The sequence below is a fragment of the Eubalaena glacialis genome, chromosome 6 (assembly GCF_028564815.1).
Source record: "Eubalaena glacialis isolate mEubGla1 chromosome 6, mEubGla1.1.hap2.+ XY, whole genome shotgun sequence".
Lineage (NCBI taxonomy): Eukaryota > Metazoa > Chordata > Mammalia > Artiodactyla > Balaenidae > Eubalaena > Eubalaena glacialis.
Window position 1 is genome coordinate 1,399,028 of NC_083721.1, and position 8,603 is coordinate 1,407,630.

General features: G+C 53.5%; 1 protein-coding gene across 7 annotated transcripts in view; it reads right to left on the bottom strand.

Annotated features, from left to right (window-relative positions):
* Window positions 1-7,967, bottom strand: part of ADARB1 (adenosine deaminase RNA specific B1) — a 113,368-nt gene extending 105,401 nt beyond the window's left edge. For 5 of the 7 annotated variants that reach the window (XM_061193806.1, XM_061193798.1, XM_061193801.1 and 2 more), the window contains exon 1: window positions 7,874-7,967. The gene's annotated coding sequence lies outside the window, so the exon portion shown is untranslated. Of the gene's footprint in view, window positions 1-2,453; window positions 2,472-7,224; window positions 7,344-7,873 lie in introns of those variants that run through there. The other 2 variants (XM_061193803.1, XM_061193804.1) reach the window with 2 other exon arrangements.
* Window positions 7,968-8,603: the final 636 nt, after the last annotated feature.

Here is an 8,603-nt window from a genome sequence, read left to right on the forward strand (position 1 = left end):
GGGTACAGAGGGCAGATGAACAGAACGGACAACAGGGCACTCAGTGGGGAGGAGGTGAGGGTATGGAGGAGCGGAAGCCCACCAGAAAGCCGGAGGCAAGGCCCCAAGGCTGGAGGGGGTGGCCAGAGGGGCAGCGGGAGAGGACACCTCTGAGGTGAGGGCAGGTACAGGGCTCTGATCTATCCTCCAGTTAAGGCTTGGATCTGAACAGACAGGAGCAGGGAGGGGCTGTGAGGCAGCTACTCAGGTGAGCCAGGAAAGAGGGGATGAGGATGGTTCCACAAGACGGATAATCCTAAGATTATCATCAGGAGTAAACTAGATTAAACTGATTCCACCATGGCTGACACATAGTAAGAGCTTAATAAATGTCAGCTAAATATCATCCCACTTTCCCAGGAAGTTACTGAACCTCTTCCGTCAGTTCCTGATCTGAAAAATAGGCGCAATGAAACGTCTATTGTGAGGACCGTGAGGAATGACGGATGGAAGCCAAGTCCTACCCAACAGAAGTTTAAGCACACGTGTGCCTGTGTTTCACAAACAATACATGATATATCTGACAGATCACACGTAAGTATGTATCAAAATAAATACTCTGCACACCACACGCCAGGGGATAAGAATCCCCACCTCAGATCCCTCTGGTCTCAGCATCCACAGCTCGAAGAGCCCTTCTTAACCCTCCAGGCCCCCCCCCCGGACCCCACCCGTCAGCGGACACCTCTGCTCTCTCCTCCCAGCCGCCCTGCACAGCTCCGACCAGGCCTCTGCCCTCCGCCAGGGCCTCCCATCTCACTCTGGGGCCCCTCGTCCCCTCGCTGCCAGCCCTTCCTGGGCTCAGGAGAGCCCGCACAGCTGGCGTCCCCACGGATGCCCTGACGGAGGCCACTCCAATAAGCAGCCCCCACGTTGGCTCAGTACGTGGGCGCCCCACCTGGCCGGGTCGCCCTGAGGGAAGGCTGGCTCCCAGGGGCAGAGACCTCTCCCGCCTCCCACGTCCGGCCAGGGAAGGCCCTCAGCCAAACCTGTCCCCATCCACGCAGGGCAGGGGGACGTGATTAGGCAGACCAGCTCCCCCCAGGCCACCCCGCGGCTGGAGCGCAAGGGGTCGGGGGCCTCGTGCGTTTCATCCTGCTGATTCAACTACAGAGAAGGTTGATGGTCTGAAACTCCAAACCCGAAAAAAAAAAAACAAATAACCACAAGCAGTACAAACTGACATGCAGGGAAGATGTTTTGCCATTTTACCAGGCAACTAGAAGCCAGTGCTGCTGCCCCAGTGGGGCTTCAGCCTACAGGGGCCCAAAGCAACACCACCCACCTCCCAGGAGGTGGGGGCAGCCGTCCTGGATGCAAAACTGGCATTTCCCTCCAGAGCTTTAAGACAAACGCAGCACGAATCAGGAGCCAAGTCTGCGTAGTCCTCTGAGTAGTACTAAATTTGGTGAATAAAGGTGCCAACTTCTAGTGAAGCTGATGATACTTCTAGAGACGAGTGAGTTTTTTTTAATAAAGAAAAACGCTATTTCCACATGCATCTTTCTGTAAGGATCTCCCAAGGTGTGTTTAGCACCAGAAGCTAATAAGAAACTAGATCCTAAGTCCTACAGCACAATTCCCAAGTTTCCTGGACTGAGCACAAAATTATATTTTATTTTATGCCCTCCTTTCAAAGGGGCAGCATGTCTCTTAGAAATATTTTCGAAGTGCGTCAAGGCTCCCATGCACAGAAGTCCTGCCTCGCTCCAGGGGCTGAACTGCCCCTGCTCCTCCCTCCGGCCACCCCCTCTCACCGTCCCAAGGACTGTGCCCCTGCAACTGTCCCTTCCCAACGCAATAGAAATCTGTCCTTCTCCACTGGATCATCCCTGTCAGCCCAAAACACATGACAATCACTCTCATTTAAAAATCAAAAATAAAAACTCCCTTGAGTCCACAACCCTCCGGCTTCTGTCCCGTTACCCTGTCCTCCTCCAGAGGATCCTCCACACTCGATGCTCTCCACCCCTCCCTCCACCCAGCCCTCCCCACCGCAAGGCCACCCGCCTCTTATCAAATCCAGGACCCTCCCCCTCTTGTGGACCCCTTGCCCAAAGCCCCCAGGCTCAGTCTGCACCCTCCTGCTCTTCTGTGTGGACACCCACAGCCCGGCCTACGGTTTCAAACATCAGCAGTACACAGATGACCCCCAAATTTACATATCTGGCCCCAACCTCTTCTTGAACCAAAGTAAGCTCTCTTAAGCACCGTTAGTGAAGTACTATTTTAGGCCCTTTACATTAGCTCAGCTATCGACCCACCGACCCCAGAAGACCACGTGCTGCTCTTCCTCCTAATTTACGAGAGAGAAAACTGAAGCACAGGAGGATCAAAGCGCGCAAGCTCACACACCTGGTGCGCATGGGACAGAGACCCACCCGTGGGCCCACCTCCCCACCTCACAGCCTCACCAGCCTGCTCCTCAGCCAACGACCTGGGGGTCGCTCTGGGCTGTTCCATCTTGCAGAGACTACTGGCAATCCCGATGGGCCGCCTGCAAAACACACCACAGTGCCTCAGTTCTAAGACCCGCGTTTTCCCACATCTTCACGACTCTGAAATCGGGCAGGAACTCTGAGTACTCACTCAAACTCAGCCGTCCCTCTAGGACGCATGACTGACAGGGCAATGTGACCCATCAACAGGTCAGTCCACAAATCCTTTAAGGACCGGAAACCTCTCCTTAACACCTGCCGGTAGGATCAAGAAAGCGTCCAAACTCGCGGATCGTGTATCCGCAGCTTGGACGCGTCCCAGAGACAGCAGTGGTGCAGTCGTGAGAAATGCCACCTCGGCAAGAGACGGTGACAGCACAGCGGACCATGCCGTGGGGCTGATTTGGAGGAACCAAATTCTAAAGGGGAAGACATTTTATAATTACTTTATTTCACTCACATCTTCCTTTTTCATGAAAGCACAAGACTGGCATGATTTTAAAAGTCTATGCTTAAAGTCCAAGAGCTCTTTCAATAAATGACACCTAAGTGAGAGGAAAGCATTGTGTCACAGGCAAACTGGCAACATTTTCCTGTTAACAGTACAAAACATAATGCCGCAACTTACAAACGAAGCCGGATTTGATCTCCCCACCCCTGCCCTGATGCCACACCCCAGCGGATCACCGTGGGCCCCCGATGCTCCCCTCCTGCGTAGGGCAGGGGAGGGGGAGAGTCCCTGCAGCGCGGACACTCAGGGCAGTACTCCCTCTGCCACTTATCTGTGGCCTCTCTGCACCTAGCTTTACCCACATGTAAGGCAGGAGACTAAGAGTCATGCTTGCCTTATAGACAGTCATGAGATTTTAATTAATATATGTGAAGCGCTTAAATGGCCTGGCACACCACAAGCTCCCGATAAACAGTAGCTGCGTAACAGCTGGAGTGATTCTTCTCAAAGAGGAATCAGATCATGTCATTCTGTTGTCCAAAACGCTACAGTTAACTAGGAAGGCAGGCAGGCAGGTAGGCAGCCCTAGTAAGGCTGAGATCACCATCTAAATTCCATACCCCAGCAGGGTGCTCCCACAAGCTGCAGCCCTCCAGCCTCTGGGCTCACTCCCTGCCACCCTCCCTCCCACCCCTAGGCCACACTGGGCTCCGGCCTATTATCAGCCCAGGACAGGAAGCTTGGACCCTGGGCCTGAGGCTGTGACTCCAGAGTTCCCTGTGCCAGCACCCAGCCAGGTGGCGCCCAGCTCCCTCAGACCTCCCGACCTGCTAGATTGATTTGCCCCTCTTGGGACTTAGGACTTTTTTTAAATTTTTATTTTATATTGGAGTATAGATGAGTACAGCAAAGTGATTCATTCATACATATACATATATCTATTCTTTTTTAGATTCTTTTCCCATACAGGTTTTTGCAGAGTATTGAGTAGAGTTCCCTGTGCTGTACAGTAGGTCCTTGTTGGTTATCTATTTTATACATAGTAGTGTGTACACATTAATCCCAAAATCCTAATTTATCCCTCCTCACCACCTTTCCCCTTCGGTATCCATAAGTTTGTTTTCTATGTCTATGGGTCTATTTCTGTTTTGGAAATAAGCTCATTTGTATCTTTTTTTTTTTTTAGATTCCACATACAAGCAATATCATATGATATTTGTCTTTCTTTGACTTACTTCACTTAGTGTGATAATCTCTCGGTCCATCCACGTTGCTGCAAATGGCATTATTTCATTCTTTTTATGGCTGAGTAGTATTCCATTGTGTATATGTACCACATCTACTTTATCCATTCATCTGTCGATGGACATTGGGGTACATCTATCTTTTCAAATTATGGTTTTCTCTGGCCAGCACTTAGGACGTTAGCTGGGGTTTATGGTCCTCATCTCCCCCATAATGTGAACCCCCAGAGGGTGGGAACTACCCTTGCTGTGTTCACTCCCGTCTCCAGCACCTAGAACAGTACCTGGCACATGGTAAATACCAATACCTGTGGGGCGACCGCACGAGCGAAACCAGTCTGCCCTAGATGCAAGCAGTGTCACTGCACTTCCCATGAAAATACCAGGCCCCTCCGAGCTACTTCCCCCCCACTCTGCCCCGTCTTCGCATTCTAAACCCACCACAAAGACAAACTGAAAACCGAAGTGGTTGTCTGGCACACTCCTAGAGCACCGTACACACATACAGGAGGGGAGCAGCCGGCAGGACTAATGAGGCCACCAAACCAATGTGATAATTTGGTACTAATGGCCTGGGACCCACTGTTGTCAAGCAAGGCAGCAAGGCCAGGGGAATACCTCGGTCCACACTCCAAACAAAGCGTAACTCCAAAGAAAGGCACTCGAGGAACAAGGACATCGTAATGACTTCAACGTACAATTTTTAAACGGAAGTCTCACTGTTTGCCTTTCCTACCTCACGTATTATGAACATACTTTCTAAAAGTTTTTTCGTTTTGTTTTGTTTTGTTTTTAAACAGCAGCATTTCTATCACACCAAATTGTAGGTTTGGAAATCTGTGGTTTAGAAAATTGACACAAAAAAATCAAGTTTTCCAATAAAACGGGACCTCTTTAAGCTCTTCAGTTTCATACTAAGATTGACTCTTTTTTTTTTTTTTTTTTTTTGGCGCACCACGCAGCTTATAGGATCTTAGTTCCCGAACCAGGGATCGAACCCAGGGCCCCGGTAGTGAAAGCACCAAGTCCCAACCACTGGACCACCAGGGAATTCCCCTGACAATTTTTCTTAAACAAGTTTTTTATAGGCTGGTAAATGTATAACTTCACCTATTAATCTCCAAAATGTACTTTCTAACTATCTCCAACCTATTTAAATAAATTCCTTGGTACTAAGTACTTACATAGCTCAGCAGAGCATTCAAGAGAATAAAACCCAGCACTTAAATAAAGCTTACAGCTAATGAATTTTGATGATTAATAAAAAATGATTAGTGGGTTTTGCTTGCACCCATGGATAAAAAAATATTCACTGCAGCACTGTTTCTTATAGCAAATATTAAAAACTATATTAAAACATATATATAACAGTGTATATATTTTGACTACTGCTGGGACAATACATAGTCAACTGGTCACAGCAGTTACAGGGAACTGATCAGCTAGGGATGGAGTGAAACGAGGTTTTCTTATGTGTTTGTACCTTTTGAGTGTACAGCGTGCACGCTTATACTTTCAAATCTATAAATAAAAATTTCAGTGGTATACATTTTTAAATTTTATAACTGAAAGTATAAATTTTATTTTTAAAATGTAATGCTATAACAGTGTTTAATAAAACAAACTGCCAGCTTTTGAACTTTTTTGAACTCTGCCTAATTTGTTCAGCACTGTATCCCAGGAGCCAAAAACAGGGAGGGCCCAGCACAGCACGACATGGATTCAGCACTTGCCAAATGAATTAGTTTGCTTTGTTCATTCACCAGACAAATATAAATTTAAAAAATTTTCTTATTCCAATCTAAAAGCAGTTGAAATGCTTTTAAGACATGTAAATTCACAGAGGACTAAAGTAGCCTACAAGCCAAGAAGTTTTTTGTGGAAGCTGTTATTCGCTAATTATCCTTTCTTCACCTCCCAGGACTGACCTCATGAGCACGCAGCATCTCGAGATACATGTGTCATCAATTTCTCAGAGCTGGACCAATTTTCTTTTCACCACTGCCCCCTGCAGAAAGGCCTTTTTTTTTTTTCCAACTACAGCTTCAAATTTTGTTGAAGGTGTAGCTGGATATATTCAGTCCCAGGAACCTTCAGACATCAAACGGGGCACTGCTCACAGACAATGCTTTCCTTGCAGAGCCCGAGTGAGTCCCTGCCTTCACCTGGGCAGGGCAGGATCGCCAGACAGCTCAGTGAGTCTCAGCGATACTTATGAGCCCTGCTGGGGGGTGACCCTGCGGAGGGGACCCTGTCCCTGGAGGGACCCTGCAAGGAGGGCAGCTAACTCTCACACCCAGGAGGAAGGGTACCAGCCAACCTCTGCATTTTCCTTCTTCCTTTCCCCTCAGGGAAACCCTCAGCAAAAAGGTAAAAGAATCTCAGCCTCAAAGAAAAGCTGGCAATCAAAAGACACTGCCCAGGACTGCTCTTACCACAGCCCAGTGTTTTCGGAAAATGCAGCTCTAGATGGCACCTTTCAGAGGAATAAAACATACAGCAAATTTAAGAGAGAACAAAGAGGATTCATTAAATATTTCTAATCTCAAAACTTACTGATCATCAATTGATTAGGGCACTAAGAGTAGAGAAGCAAGTCTGACACCAAGCCACTTTTCCTTGTACTTCGAGGGCTGAAAGCTAACCACTATCAGAAAGTAACCTTATCAGAAGTAACAACCCAAACCAGCTGGCCAAAAATACGAAGTGCGAACCAAACACGGCGCTGCGGGTCTCCGACATATAAATAGGAATTCGAACACATTTTAGGTTCCCCAGCATGTCAACTGGAACGCCAACCCGTTTTAGCGTCCACAGCCCACTCTGACACCTTCCTCCAGACCCATTCACTACCCGGTAATTTTCCTACCGCAGATCTGAACACGTCAGAATTCACCTCGAGCCCCCAGTCGCCCCAGACTGTTCCCGATCGCTCCAGACGCCCGGCACCCGCGGGAACTTCCCCGCCCCGGGACGCCCGCGGCGAAGAGCATCCCACGCGGACACTGCGCCCTCGGGCAGGGACGCGGGGCCGTCCCTGGCGCAGCCTCACCGTGGGCGCAGCCTCCTCCTGGGGGTGCACTCTCCGCAGAGGAGGGCACCCCGCGCGGACACGGTGCCCTCCCGAAGGGGACGGGGGCGGGGGGGCCGTCCCGGGGGCAGCCTCGGGCCGGGGCGCAGCCTTCCCTCCCTAGGGCGCAGCGCATCCGGAGCAGAAGCGGCACTCCCGGGGAGGGGACAGGGCTGTCCCCAGCGCAGGCTCCCCTCCCGGGGGCGCAGCCTCATCCCGAGGGGCAGTGTCCCCTCCCGGGGCGCAGCCTCCCCTTCATCCCCGGACTCCCCGTACGCGCCCCGGGGCGCAGCTTCATCCCGGGGCGCAGCCTCGCTCTCCCGCGGCGCAGAGCATCCCGCGCAGATGCGGCGCCCGGGGAGCAGACGCGGGGCCGTCCCGGGCGCAACCGCCCCTCGCCAGGCGGCCCGCAGCCCCTCCGGACAGCGCCTCCGGACAGCGCTCCGGGCAGCACTGGTCCCGCTCGAGCCGCGCGCCCGGCGCGGCCTCACCACCTGCCCGGCGGCGCTTACATAAACGCGGCCACGGCGCTGCGCGGCGCTGCCCCGCGCTGCTGGGCGGCGTGGTCGGGCCGCGGTGTCAGAGCCTCGCCGCCCCCGCCGCCCCCGCCGCGCCCGCCGCGCCGCCTCACCTCAGCCGCGGGCCGCTCCGCTCCGCGCCGCACCGAGACTCGGACCGCGAGTCTGCGGAGCTTCGCTCGGCCGCCCGGGGCTGCGGCGCGCTGGCCGTGGCCTGGCGCGGCCCCGAGCGCGCCCCCGAGCGCGGCCCCGAGCGCGGCCCAACCGGCCGCCGCCTCAGCCACCGCCTCAGCCTCCACCCTCCGCCCTCGGTGTCGGCTCCGCCCTCCCCGCACCCCCCCCGCCGCCGGCCGCGCGCCCGCCGGGGAGCGACGCCGCGACGCAGCACGGGCGCGCGCGCGCACGCTGCGCCGGGCTACTTCTGCGGTCCGCGGGGGACGGGGAGCGGGGACGGGGATTCGGGGCGCAGAGAGCGATAGGGCGGGGGGGGTTACCCGGCGGGGACCGCCCACGAGACCCGCGCCCGCCGCCTGCTGCTTGGGGCCCGCACAGTCCCCGCGCTGGAGGGCGCGCCGGGAGCGGCACGCGAAGGTGCGTCCGGCCTGTGCGGGGCCAGCTCGGGGCGTGTTGGGAGGAGAGGGTGGGGTCACGCCCCCAGGCCCCGAGGGGCGCCCTGGGTGAGAGCAGAAGCGAGTCCAGATGACCGGTTACGGTGGTGGCGGGTCGGTGGGTTTGGTGGTGCAAGCGTTCAAAGCCTCTTGCAGCCGTGCAGTAAGCGGACTCCTCTGTATTCACTGGCTCTTCAGCGGTTGCACCGAGAACATCTACACACAGGATGATAAG